Consider the following 11,504-nt stretch of genomic DNA (forward strand, 5'->3'; position numbering starts at 1 on the left):
GAGCTGGCGCACTTGGCTGGGTCCTGGGGACGCGGCGCAGCGCGGTTCCAAGCGCCCCATGGTCGCCGGGCAACCACAATGGGGCCATCTTGCCGTGAGACCCTCTCCCCGCCTGCCACCAAAGTCACAGAAAACTTTCACACCTCTCATCTGACACTGTGGCCTGTGCACGAGGCCAAGCACTGGAGAAGCCTTTGACATCAGAATATTAGCGGCACTTGTTCTGGGGGCTGGCAGGGGGGTCCCGATGTTTATCAAACGGGTTGATTTTCCACGGAGGGGGTAGTTCTGGAGGTAGTAGTCCCAGAAATCCTGTAATTCCCCCTTCCACCTACTCATCTTCCTGGAATTGTAAAGGATTTTGAATAGAGGAGAAGCGCATCCAGGAGTAAAGCAGCCAACAGCAGGGGGCAGAGCAAGGCTGTAGACTACAGTGGCCATTAGGGGACACTTTTAATCCAAAGTCACGCTATTTGGTTTAGAAACTTTTGAGAAATTTTACTCTCTGCTCTTCCCAATCTCTAACCCCAGCTCCGGCGGGTCAAGGACATTTAGCTGCGCCAACAAAGGTCGTTCTCATCTGCCTGAGGAGTCCACACGCTTCAACAAAGGGCTGGTTAACACCCCCTAATTCCTCCCCATAAGCTGTCCATAGACTACACAGAACCAAAGAGTTGTTAAGTCTTCATCACAACTCGTAATATATAAATATTTTTTCTGGGCTAGCTAATTACTGGACACTCTTCTGCAGAATCACAGGACCAATAGAAAGTGGACATTCACACCTGAGTCCCAAGATGGACACCCCCCCACACACACCCACATCTAAAATATATTTCTAGCCAGGAAAGAAAAAAAAAAAAAATCCTGCTTGTTTTTAAAGACTCTGAGTCCTGTTAGATCTCATTCAAAGGTCTAGCAACTCTTGGGAAGCCAACAGCCTTTCTCTGACTTAACTTAGCAATTCAAACCCGTTTTCTGCATTTCTTTCTTTAAAAAAAAAAAAAATGTTTATGCTATTGACCCTATGTTCATCTTTTCCAGCTAAAATCTCGTGATCATCGAGTAAAACTTCTCTCATCCTTTTATAATTTCTAGATAGAAACACCATGAATGAGGCTAATTTTATGATTAAAATGCGGTTTTTTTAATTTGCTGTGACCACACAGAAAATGACAGTTCCACTAATGTATCATTTTCTTTTTATCATTTGTATGCAAGAGAGAAAAGTTAACTATCAAAATATCCATAGCTTTGACATAATAGATGAAGGGGAAAGGTTTATATGTATAAACCTGCTCCAAAGATAAAATTCTACCCACCCTTTTACTTTAATTAGTGACTTCCATAACTTAAAGTTGAGAGTTCTGAGAAGACATGCCCTTCGATCTACAAGGTACTCCTAAATACACAGAATCATGATGGCATCATTCCAACTTAGAGAAGGGATGAGCTGAGTCCAACCCTCCTATGTATAGATAAGGTAGTGAGCCCCAAAATGGTAAGACTGGCCCAAGACTGTACTGCTAGCGGCCAGAGAGGCCCAGTGCTCTCTTAATCCCAACAACATCACAGAGGTACAGCTTTGCACACCAAAAACACCTGAAAATGCCCTTTGTCTACTCTGTTACCATTCCTACAGCTGCTGGCTTCACTACAGAAATGAGAACTCTTCATCAATTTCAGCAAACAATCCTTGGGTACCTACCATGTATCAGGCAAAATAGACAAAGATCCTCATCCCTGTAGAGCTCATTCTTTTGTGGTGCAGATTTTAAAAGAAAGAAAAGGCTGGGCGCAGTGGCTCACGCCTGTAATCCGAACACATTGGGAGGCTGAGGCAGACGGATCACTAGGTCTGGAGATCGAGACCATCCTGGCTAACACGGTGAAACCCGTCTCTACTAAAAAAAATACAAAAAATTAGCCGGGCATGGTGGCACGCACCCGTAGTCCTAGCTACTCAGCAGGCTGAGGCAGGAGAATTGCTTGAACCCGGGAGGCGGAGTTTGCAGTGAACCGAGACGGTGCCACTTCACCCCAGCCTAGGTGACAGAGCGAGACTCTGTCTCAAAAAAAAAAAAGAAAGAAAGAAAACTATTCATGTATTGAACATCTAATCAGCTACTATGAGAGGGAAAATATATTTACAAATAAGATATGGATGTCAACCTTAAAAACAGAAGAGCATACATGAGAATCAGAACAATGCAATCAACTAGAAAATATTATCAATATGACAAAGTATCATGAAGTACAGAGGAGACATCAGGTAGTTTTGCCTGGGCAATGTAGTAGAGAAGATGTCATAAATTCGGCTATATAATAGCAGTCCCTGGCACCTAAACAGGGTATGGCACATAGCAGATGCTCAATAAATAGTTGTTGGATGAATGCATGAATGAACAAATGAATAATGCATTTTCCAAATAGGCAAAAGGAGGAAGATATTCCAGGCAAAGATATCACAGTATATGAAAATGTGGTACATATATATGATGGATATTGTATATACCTGAAGATATTCCAGGCAAAGATATCACAGTATATGAAAATGTGGTACATATATACTATGGGATATTAGACATAAAAAGAAACTTTCCCCACTTGTGACAACATGGATGAGTCTAGAGGGCATTAGGTTAAATAAACCAGCCACAGAAGGACACACACTGCATGATTTCACTTATATATGGAATATTAAAAAGTCTAACTCAACCCAAATGCCCATCAATGATAGACTGGATAAAGAAAATGTGGTACATATACACCATGGAATACTATGCAGCCATAAAAAGGAACGAGATCATGGCCTTTGCAGGTACATGGATGGAGCTGGAAGCCATTATCCTCAGCAAACTAACGCTAGAACAGAAAACACTGCATGTTCTCACTTATAAATGGAAGCTGAACAGTGAGAATACATGGACACAGGGAGGGAAACAACACACACTGGGGCCTGTCGGGGGGACGGGTTGGGGGAGGGACAGCATTAGGAAAAATAGCTAATGCATGCTCAGCTTAATACCTAGGTGATGGGTTGATAGATGCAGCAAACCACCGTGGCACACATTTACCTATGTAACAAACCTCCACATCCTGCACATGTACCCCAGAACTTAAAATAAAAAATAATTTTTAAAAAAAAGTCTTAACTCACACAAGTAGAGAGTAGAATGGTAGTTACTAGAGGATGGGGAGCGAGGAGGTTGGGGAGTGAGGGAAATGGGGAGATGTTAGTCAAAGGGGATAAACTTTCAGTTATAAGATGAGTAAGTGCTGGTGATCTAATATACATCACAGTGACTAAAATTAATAGTGCTGTATTACATACTTGAAATATGCTAAGACAGTTGTCACCACCACACACCAAAAATGGTAATTATATGAGGTGATAGATGTCCTCATTAGCTTGATTGTCATCATTTCACAATGTAGACATATATCAAATCATTACATTGTACACCTCAAATGTATAAAGTTTTTATTTGTCAATTATACCACACCAAATCTGGGCAAAATTTTTTTGAGGAAAGATATCACAGTATGAACAAAGGTTTAGGGGCATCTGTATTTAAGGAGTGATGAGTGAGTCATGAACTGTGAGCAAAACAAAACAATGGAGAAGAATAAAGGAAGATGGCACACTGTCTTGGAGGTATGTTAAGAAGGGATTTGACTACCATGCCAAGAATGTGGATTTTGTCCTGAGGACCAATAGTTTTTTAACAGCAGCACACTTGTTGTAAGCAGAATCTTGTAAGAAACCCAATAGGATAAAACTGATCCATATAGAGCTGTCCTAATAGAAGCAGGGATAGGCCCCCTGCCCACAATCTCACCATCCAGGCATGGCTGGGGACTCTATACTGTCCCTTGAAATACTGTTTGAACATCAATATAACTGGCAATGAGTCATCTTTGAACATTATCAGACATAAGAATGTGAGTTTGGAAGGAAAGGAGAAGTCAGGAAGAGCAGTTAGAATGTTATTAAAATTGTCCAAGCACAAAATAATGAGAACTTAAATTAGATCGGTAACATTCATAGTGAAATGGAAAATAAAGAGATTTCAAAAATAGAATCCTTCATATACATGGTCATCCTGCTTCAGAGAAAATAATTCTACCTCTGGTACATCTAAGTTTGGATATCTTTTTAAATGAAATTTATTATAAACTTCAGCCTTTTAACTGTTACTATGGCTAACACATTCTCACACTTGCAAAAGTTTATGAAAAAACACAAATTCCTTTGCAGCAAACTGCTTAAATGATGGTTCATATGTCAGAGTATGGATTTTGGGATCCTAAGAGAAGCCAATGGAAGCTATAGAAAGATAGTAAAAAGTGAAGCATGTTTGAAAGATATCTAATACTCCTTTCATTTACTAACCTGGCATACCAATTTTTGAGCAATGATCAAAACTATCATGACCCTTTCCCTATACTCCCTCAAATGTAAGCATTCAAGCTTTTTCTTAAAAGTTACATAAAATTATTCATTACCCACTCACAATTAGTTACAATTGCCCAGTAAAAGCTCCTCCTGGGTAGAAGGTTTGTGACTTAAGGAATTCATGACACTCCTGGATTGGGTAAAACGAAGATATACTCACACAAATAAGCTAATAAGAGAGGCAGCAAAAGAGAACTGGGAAGCCAGAGAAATTCACATGATGAAGACACCTGGAATTTAGCCAAAAGTAAAAACTATAAATATTAATCAGATGAGAATCAGTGTCACTTTACTGCAAGAATGTTCTGTAATTAAAAGGGTAGGTATTGTGTTGTGCATGTTAGCACAATTGCTGCCAATAATATTGGATGCCAGTAGCTCCCGAGTACTGCAAAGAGCACAGATTCCTAAGGATGTCGCTTAGCAGAAAGTTTACTAAATATCAACTGCTTATGTCAACTTCAAGTGATACTGCAAAGTAAAGGAAGAAGAAATATCAGGTTTCAATATTGTGTTCCTGTCTTTAAAAGACAAGAAAAGGCAAGAAAAGAAACCTTCCTTGGACATCTATTATAAGCCAGGCATTTGCTAGGCGCTTTCCAGACATAATTACTTTGAATCCTTACCTCAATCCTGCAGAAAAGGTGTCATCATAATCACACTTCAAAGACGCAGCTATTCCAAAGTTGGCTTTGTCATCCAAGATGTGGCTGTGGTTGTGCATGTCTGAAGTGGAGCAGAAGTGACATGTCCCTGAAGTTGATAAAGTCACAAGATTGTGAGACTGCAGTGCTTCATGGATCATCCCTGTGGATCGATGGGCCTTGAAGTGGATGAAAGGCATGGGAGGGAGATACCAAAGCTCTCATTTGGGTAAATCAGCAGTAGATCTACTCAGTGGTCAGGCAAAGGAGGTTTGGGCAACATACTGGGAGTGTCAAAAAAAAAAAAAAAAAAGGGAGGATAATTGAAAATCAGAGTAGCAATGGTTGGAAGAAGCAAAAGGAGACAAAAGTGTGCTGTTCCCTTTCTTTCCTCTGTTCCTAGACATAGGGATGAGAGAGGATGAACAGCCTCCACTACCAAAGGGTGCTAAATGGTAAATACTCCCACTATGGTGGATTTCAAGCTCTCATGATGTTAGTGAGCACAGAGTTGGGAAAAGATGTGCACAGTCAGCTCTGATGATCCAGTGCCAGTTAACGCCAGCACGGTACTGCCCTTTCCCATGTCATAGCTTCCCGTCGCTTCTTCCCACCTGTTCTTGCTCAAAGATAAAGCTGTTAAGTTGTGCAGACTGTATACATTGCACAACTCTAGTGTTGCCATTTTCATCACAGCCGTCATTGATATATATAATTTAATATGACAATTTTCCGTTAGAAAGCTGTGTAGAGCAAAGGAGACCTTTTCCTAATTTGCACAAAAGCCCCATTTGGGTTGGTTTTCATGCTGCTCAAAGACCACATACTGGAAGTCACAAACCAAATTCAGCCCACAGACATTTTTTCTTTAACTCACATTGGGTTTTTAAAAAGACGTTTTTTTAAATTAGCTTGCCAACATTTAAAAGTCAGGAAACCAAAATCCAAATTACTAAATTATCTTGGAAAAATCAAAGCAAGCTGCACTACATTGAAAGCAATAACAAAGAAAGTACCTATGCCTAGATCAAGATAGGCATTCAAAAGATGTCAGGATCCTTCAGCCCACCCTGGCTAATGTTTTGTACTCACCTTTTTTATCATTATATCCTGGAAGCCACATCATCTGGACTCTATGTTCCTCTGTGGCTCCTCCCTTATCTTCTGTCAGTTTCTAGAACAATCTTTGCACCTCAGGGCTTTGCACTTGCCCATCTTCTTCCTGAAACACTTCACCCTCCACCCCCTTCACTGGTCCAACTCCCACTCATCCTTCCATTTCAGTTCAGATGTCATCTCCACCATCAGCTTTCAACAAGACTCCCAAGTACCTCCAACTCACGGCATGCTCCATGGAGCAGTCAGAGTGATCTTTTTAAAAAATAAATCAGATCATGGCACAGCACAATTGTCATGAAATGCAAGCTCCTTCAGCTGGCCCTTAAGGAATGGTGTGGTTTGGACACTGTCCCCATCCCTTAGTTACACTGTTTCCCTATTTCCTTCACAAACACACCTCCCATGTGCCTGCCTTTGCTCTTGCCACTCCCTTTGCGGGAACACTTTTTCCCAGGTTTTCATAGCACCTACACCTTGGTAACATTCTGGTCTCAGCACAAACCAACTGCAAATCCTCAGAGAAGCCTTTTCTACCCACCCATGTAAAATAGCAGCCCTGCCTGCTGCCAGCCTCACTTCAATGACTCTCCATCGCATCCCTTGATTACATATCCCAGATATACCCCAGACCTCCAAGTCAGACTTTCTGGTGGTGGGACCTGCCAATCTTTCCTTTTATTTAGCTACCCTTGGGGATTCTGATATGCAACCAATTTAGGAACCCCCAGTCTGTGGTATAATGGGAAAGGAAAGAATGGTAGGCATGTTGAGTTGTGCTCTGGTTCACAGCAAGTGTTTTGCTCCTTGTGGGTTTTGATAGTCCAATATTACAGTGATATAGGATACTACAAACCCACTGTAATTTTGCGGCAATAAATTACTGTCATTCCCTTTCTTGTTTACAATGCCACCTGAAACCTCAATCAACAAAATTGTGGATAATCTGTTAGAAACAGAGCCAAAAATTCCTCCAACTTCTTCGTAGAATAGTTATGATCATACTAGCGAGAGGACTAAGTGAAGAATGGACAACTAAAGGATTCGACAAATTAATAGGTTGAAGGAATACAGACACATTTTTTTAAGCCAGGAATCTGTGGGTGCTTACAAATCTTTGGGAAAATACCCACTGTCACCAAGAAATTTAAGATTAAAATATGTGGTGAACTGGGAGGTACCAGGTCAGGAGGGTGCAGGGGCCAGGGCCATGGCTGGGAGTGACTCCATTCTGGCACCCCAGCTCCTCCAGGTCACAGTTCTCGCTCTGCCCCCTTGCCCACTGCTCGCATGGTCCTGAGAGGCGTCTCTGTAGGGCTACTGAGCCCACAGACCCGGCCTGCACATTCTGCACACGTGGGTCTCAAGACCAAGAAAGATGGGAGGACACAGAGCTGACCAGCCAAGTATAAGGACTCTGGTTGCACTGTACATCTGCAGCTCCTGCCCAACTGTCTGCCTGCCCCAGGTGGACTCTGTCCCAGAATCCAAGGGCTGCCTGAGCAGGATGACAGGGTCATGCCTAGGGTCAGAGGCACTGAGGCACCTTGCATCCCGAGTGTAACTGGCAGGACCCGCTGGCGCTGCAGGAGCAGATGAGGGCAGATGAGATCCTCATCAGGGACACCTTCCACACCTACCACCAGCAGTGACTCATGCCTGGCATCCTGCTGGCCAATCGCATTGAAGTTTTTCACGGGGAGCACCACATAGCAGCTCTGGGAGCTGGGTGTACCAGGCCCCACCATCAAAGGATATGTCTGTACTGGGGTCTCATGTGTGGTCTTTGTACTTCTGGTGGACAGTGGCTACAGGTCAGCGACGAGTGTCTAGTCCTCCCTTGTCATGCACCCTATCTACACCTACGTCAGTGAGGAGCAGTGGCAGAAGTATTAGGTTGGTGCAAAAGTAATTGTGCTTTTTACCATTACTTTTAATGACAAAAACTGCAATTATGTTTGCAGCAACCTATACCTGCCCCCTGCTGGCCAAGGGGGAGCTCCTGGGCTACTTCAGGCTCACAGAGCCCGACTGCAGGAGTGACCCCAGCAGCATGGAGATCAGAACCTGCCACAACCCCTGGAATAAGAGCTCCACCCTCAATGGGACCACCTTGATCCAATGGGACCTGAATCACCACCAGAATCCAATGAGACCTTGGTCACCACCTCGCCTGTGGCCAACCTGTTTGCAGTGCAGGCTGGAAGATGGCTACTTTTGGGGCTTCCTGTCAGAGAAGGGGATGTGGGGTCTCTTGGCCTCCAAGATTGAGGGCAAGTTCTCCCTGTGGGCCTCTGCCATGGGCATGATCATCGTGGACAGCATAGAGGTGGAGGACGTGCTGCTCAGTGCAGGCAGCCTGGAGGGTTCCTTTGGCTACCTGAACAATGCCAGATCTGGTATCATGTGGGGCATGCTTGGAGCTGCCGAGTCTTGTCTGCTCGTGGCCAGGCAGTATACCCTACACAGGATCCAGTTCAGTGTCCTGCTGTTCAGGCACCAGCTGATTCAGAAGTTAGAGGACATGCTCACTGAGGTCACGCTGGGCCACTCCACGCCTGCCTGCAGCATGGCCACTTGAAGAATCAGGGCAAGGTGGCCCCGGGACAGGTCTCTCCGCTAAAGAGGAATAACTATGAAAAAAGCCTGGACATTGCCTGCCAGGCCCGAGACATGCTGCGGGGCACTGGGGTTTCTGACGACTATCATATGTTCCAGCACATCAGGAACTCAGAGGCCATGAAAACCTGCGAGGGTGCGCATGACATGAGCACCCTGATCCTGGAAAGAGCTGTCACAGGAATCCAGGCATTCATAGCTGGCAAGTGAGCCCATCGAGCCAGGGGCCCAAAGCTCTCAAACCCCTTCCCAGAGACAGGCCTGGCTGGACCGTGGGAATGCTGTGTTCTGAGCTTAGGAAGGAAGCTAGTGGATGGAGTGGGAAGTGACAGACACTGATTTTAAAATATCAGAATTTCCTTTCTGAAGTTGTTCAGATGTGTTCCTTAAAAAGAAGATGGAATTCTCTGTAGAGTTTCTCAATCCACTTTTAACTATGGATGAGAACAGACTCCATTTACCTTGGAATAGAAACTTCTATTGAGAGAAGACATTGAAGCAACTTCCTGGAGACCCCCTTGGTCTCTGCCTGAGCAGACCCCCCTTACATCAAGGGTTCACAGTGCACCCTCCGACCCTCCCATCCGGGGGTAGTGCCTTGTGCTGGACGTTGAAGCAGAATAAGGGAGAGGAAAATAAGAAGGCTGCACGTCTGACCCCACAGTGTTGGACTGCATTGACTGGTAACCACCTGAAAGTAGTTTCAGTCATAGGAGAAATGAATGCATCTGGGTGCTCTGAGTCACTGGGATGTGGTAGGGACCATGTTTACTGGTAACCACCTGAGAAGTAGTTTCAGTCATAGGAGAAATGAATGCATCTGGGTGCTCTGAGTCACTGGGATGTGGTAGGGACCATGTTTACTGGTAACCACCTGAGAAGTAGTTTCAGCCACAGGAGAAACGAACACATCTGAGTGCTGTGAGTCAGTGGGATGTGGTGGTCTAGCCCACGTCTGAGTCTTAGGCTCTGCTGTAATAAATAAACCCAGGTTAGCACTGCCCAGGCCCCTGGGGGGCATATACCAGGGATGCAGGGCTCAGGGCTACGGACAGAGAGGACAGTTTCTGACCAGCAGGGGTGCAGGGGATTTTGTTCTTTCTGTTACCACACAGCTGATCACACGATGGTGAGAAAAGACAGTGGTCTGGCTTCTCCACTTGGACACACCATGTTACAGGGGGTCACAAATGAGATGGCAAGAGCACCACGGGCCTTGCAGGGACTGTGGCCTTGTGGGGTCAGGGCTAGCTGCCTGGTTTCTGTTCACATTTACTCTCAGCTAGGCCATCCCTAGTTCCTCAGGCAGAGCCCCCAAGTGAGTATGCTCAGGCGGGATACCTCAGGCCAGATGCACAGGTCTTTGTACACAGTGTCCTTCTGTGGCCAACTTGGTTGAGCTCTGTTTCCAAATGGCTGATCTTTGCCACTTTCTGAGTGAACCACTGGAGCTTTTCCTGGATGATCTTGATGTGATCATTATAAAGCTGATAGATCCTCTCCTCTAACTGCTCTGTCAGATCCAAAACTTTTCAAATAAGACACATTATTGGAAAATCAAATAAGAGGTATCAACAGCCATTTACTCTAAGTGGATCTGAAATTTCTGCAATTTATCTTATAAAATGCTAAAACAAAAAAACAACCCCACCACCACCACCACCACACACACATACACACATAAAACAACCCCAGTGAAGTCACTGGGGAGTTAAATTTTTTTAAGAGGTCAAAATATATAAAGTCATTTGCCACATAGTGATGTTTTGGTCAATATTGGGTTGTATATGCTATGATGGTCCCGTAAGATTATAATATAATATCATAATTCTATTGTACCTTTTCTTTGTTTAGCTATGTTTAGATACACGAATACCATTGTGTCACAATTGCCTACAGTATTCAGCAGAGTAACATGCTGTGTAGGTTTGTACCCTAGGAGCATTAGGCTTGACCATCTAGGTTTGTGTAAGTACACTCTGTGATGTTCAGACAATGACAAAGTTGCTTAACTTCACGTTTCTCAGGAATGTTCCCATTGTAAAGTGATGCATGATTTCATACAGTATAAATTCAACTAGGTTAGAAAGAAAGTACATAAAACAGGGGCTAGAAGAGGCATGCAACAAAGTGGTCTCTAGGTAATGTATCAAACACATGTTTTTATATATTTTTTTTTACTACATTATGCGTTTCTCTACTTTCTACATTTTCTATGATGTACTAGGGTATGTACCAATACGGATTGGACAGGGGGGCACAAAAGTGGAAAATAGTTTGGACACAGTGGGTCACCCCTGTAATCTTAAAAAATCTTTTAAAAATTTGTTTTTTAAGTTGTGGGGTGTGGTGGCACACACCTGTAGTTCCAAGCTACTTAGGAGGCTGAGGTAGGAGAATCTCTTGAGCCCAGGAGTTTGAGGCTGCAGTGAGCTATAATTGCACTACTGCACCCAGCCTGGGGGACACAGTAAAACCTTGTCTCCAAAAAACTGGTGGGGTTGGGGCGAGTAATAAAGTCAACCTTTCATCGACACATGTGGAATTAGCAAGCTGTTCCATTCATGAGATCCATTATATTTGAAGAGGCATCAGGCACAACCATTAATTTAGGACTTGAACATAACATCAGGCATTGCAAGACATAGGCTCCTGGCATGTTGAAG

General features: G+C 43.8%; 1 pseudogene; it reads left to right on the forward strand.

The window, feature by feature from the left end:
• The first annotated feature begins 7,509 nt into the window (after positions 1-7,509).
• LOC105508133 lies at positions 7,510-9,048 on the forward strand (annotated as a pseudogene).
• Positions 9,049-11,504: the final 2,456 nt, after the last annotated feature.

Source organism: Colobus angolensis, unplaced genomic scaffold (assembly GCF_000951035.1).
Source record: "Colobus angolensis palliatus isolate OR3802 unplaced genomic scaffold, Cang.pa_1.0 Scaffold10, whole genome shotgun sequence".
Classification (NCBI taxonomy): Eukaryota; Metazoa; Chordata; class Mammalia; order Primates; family Cercopithecidae; genus Colobus; species Colobus angolensis.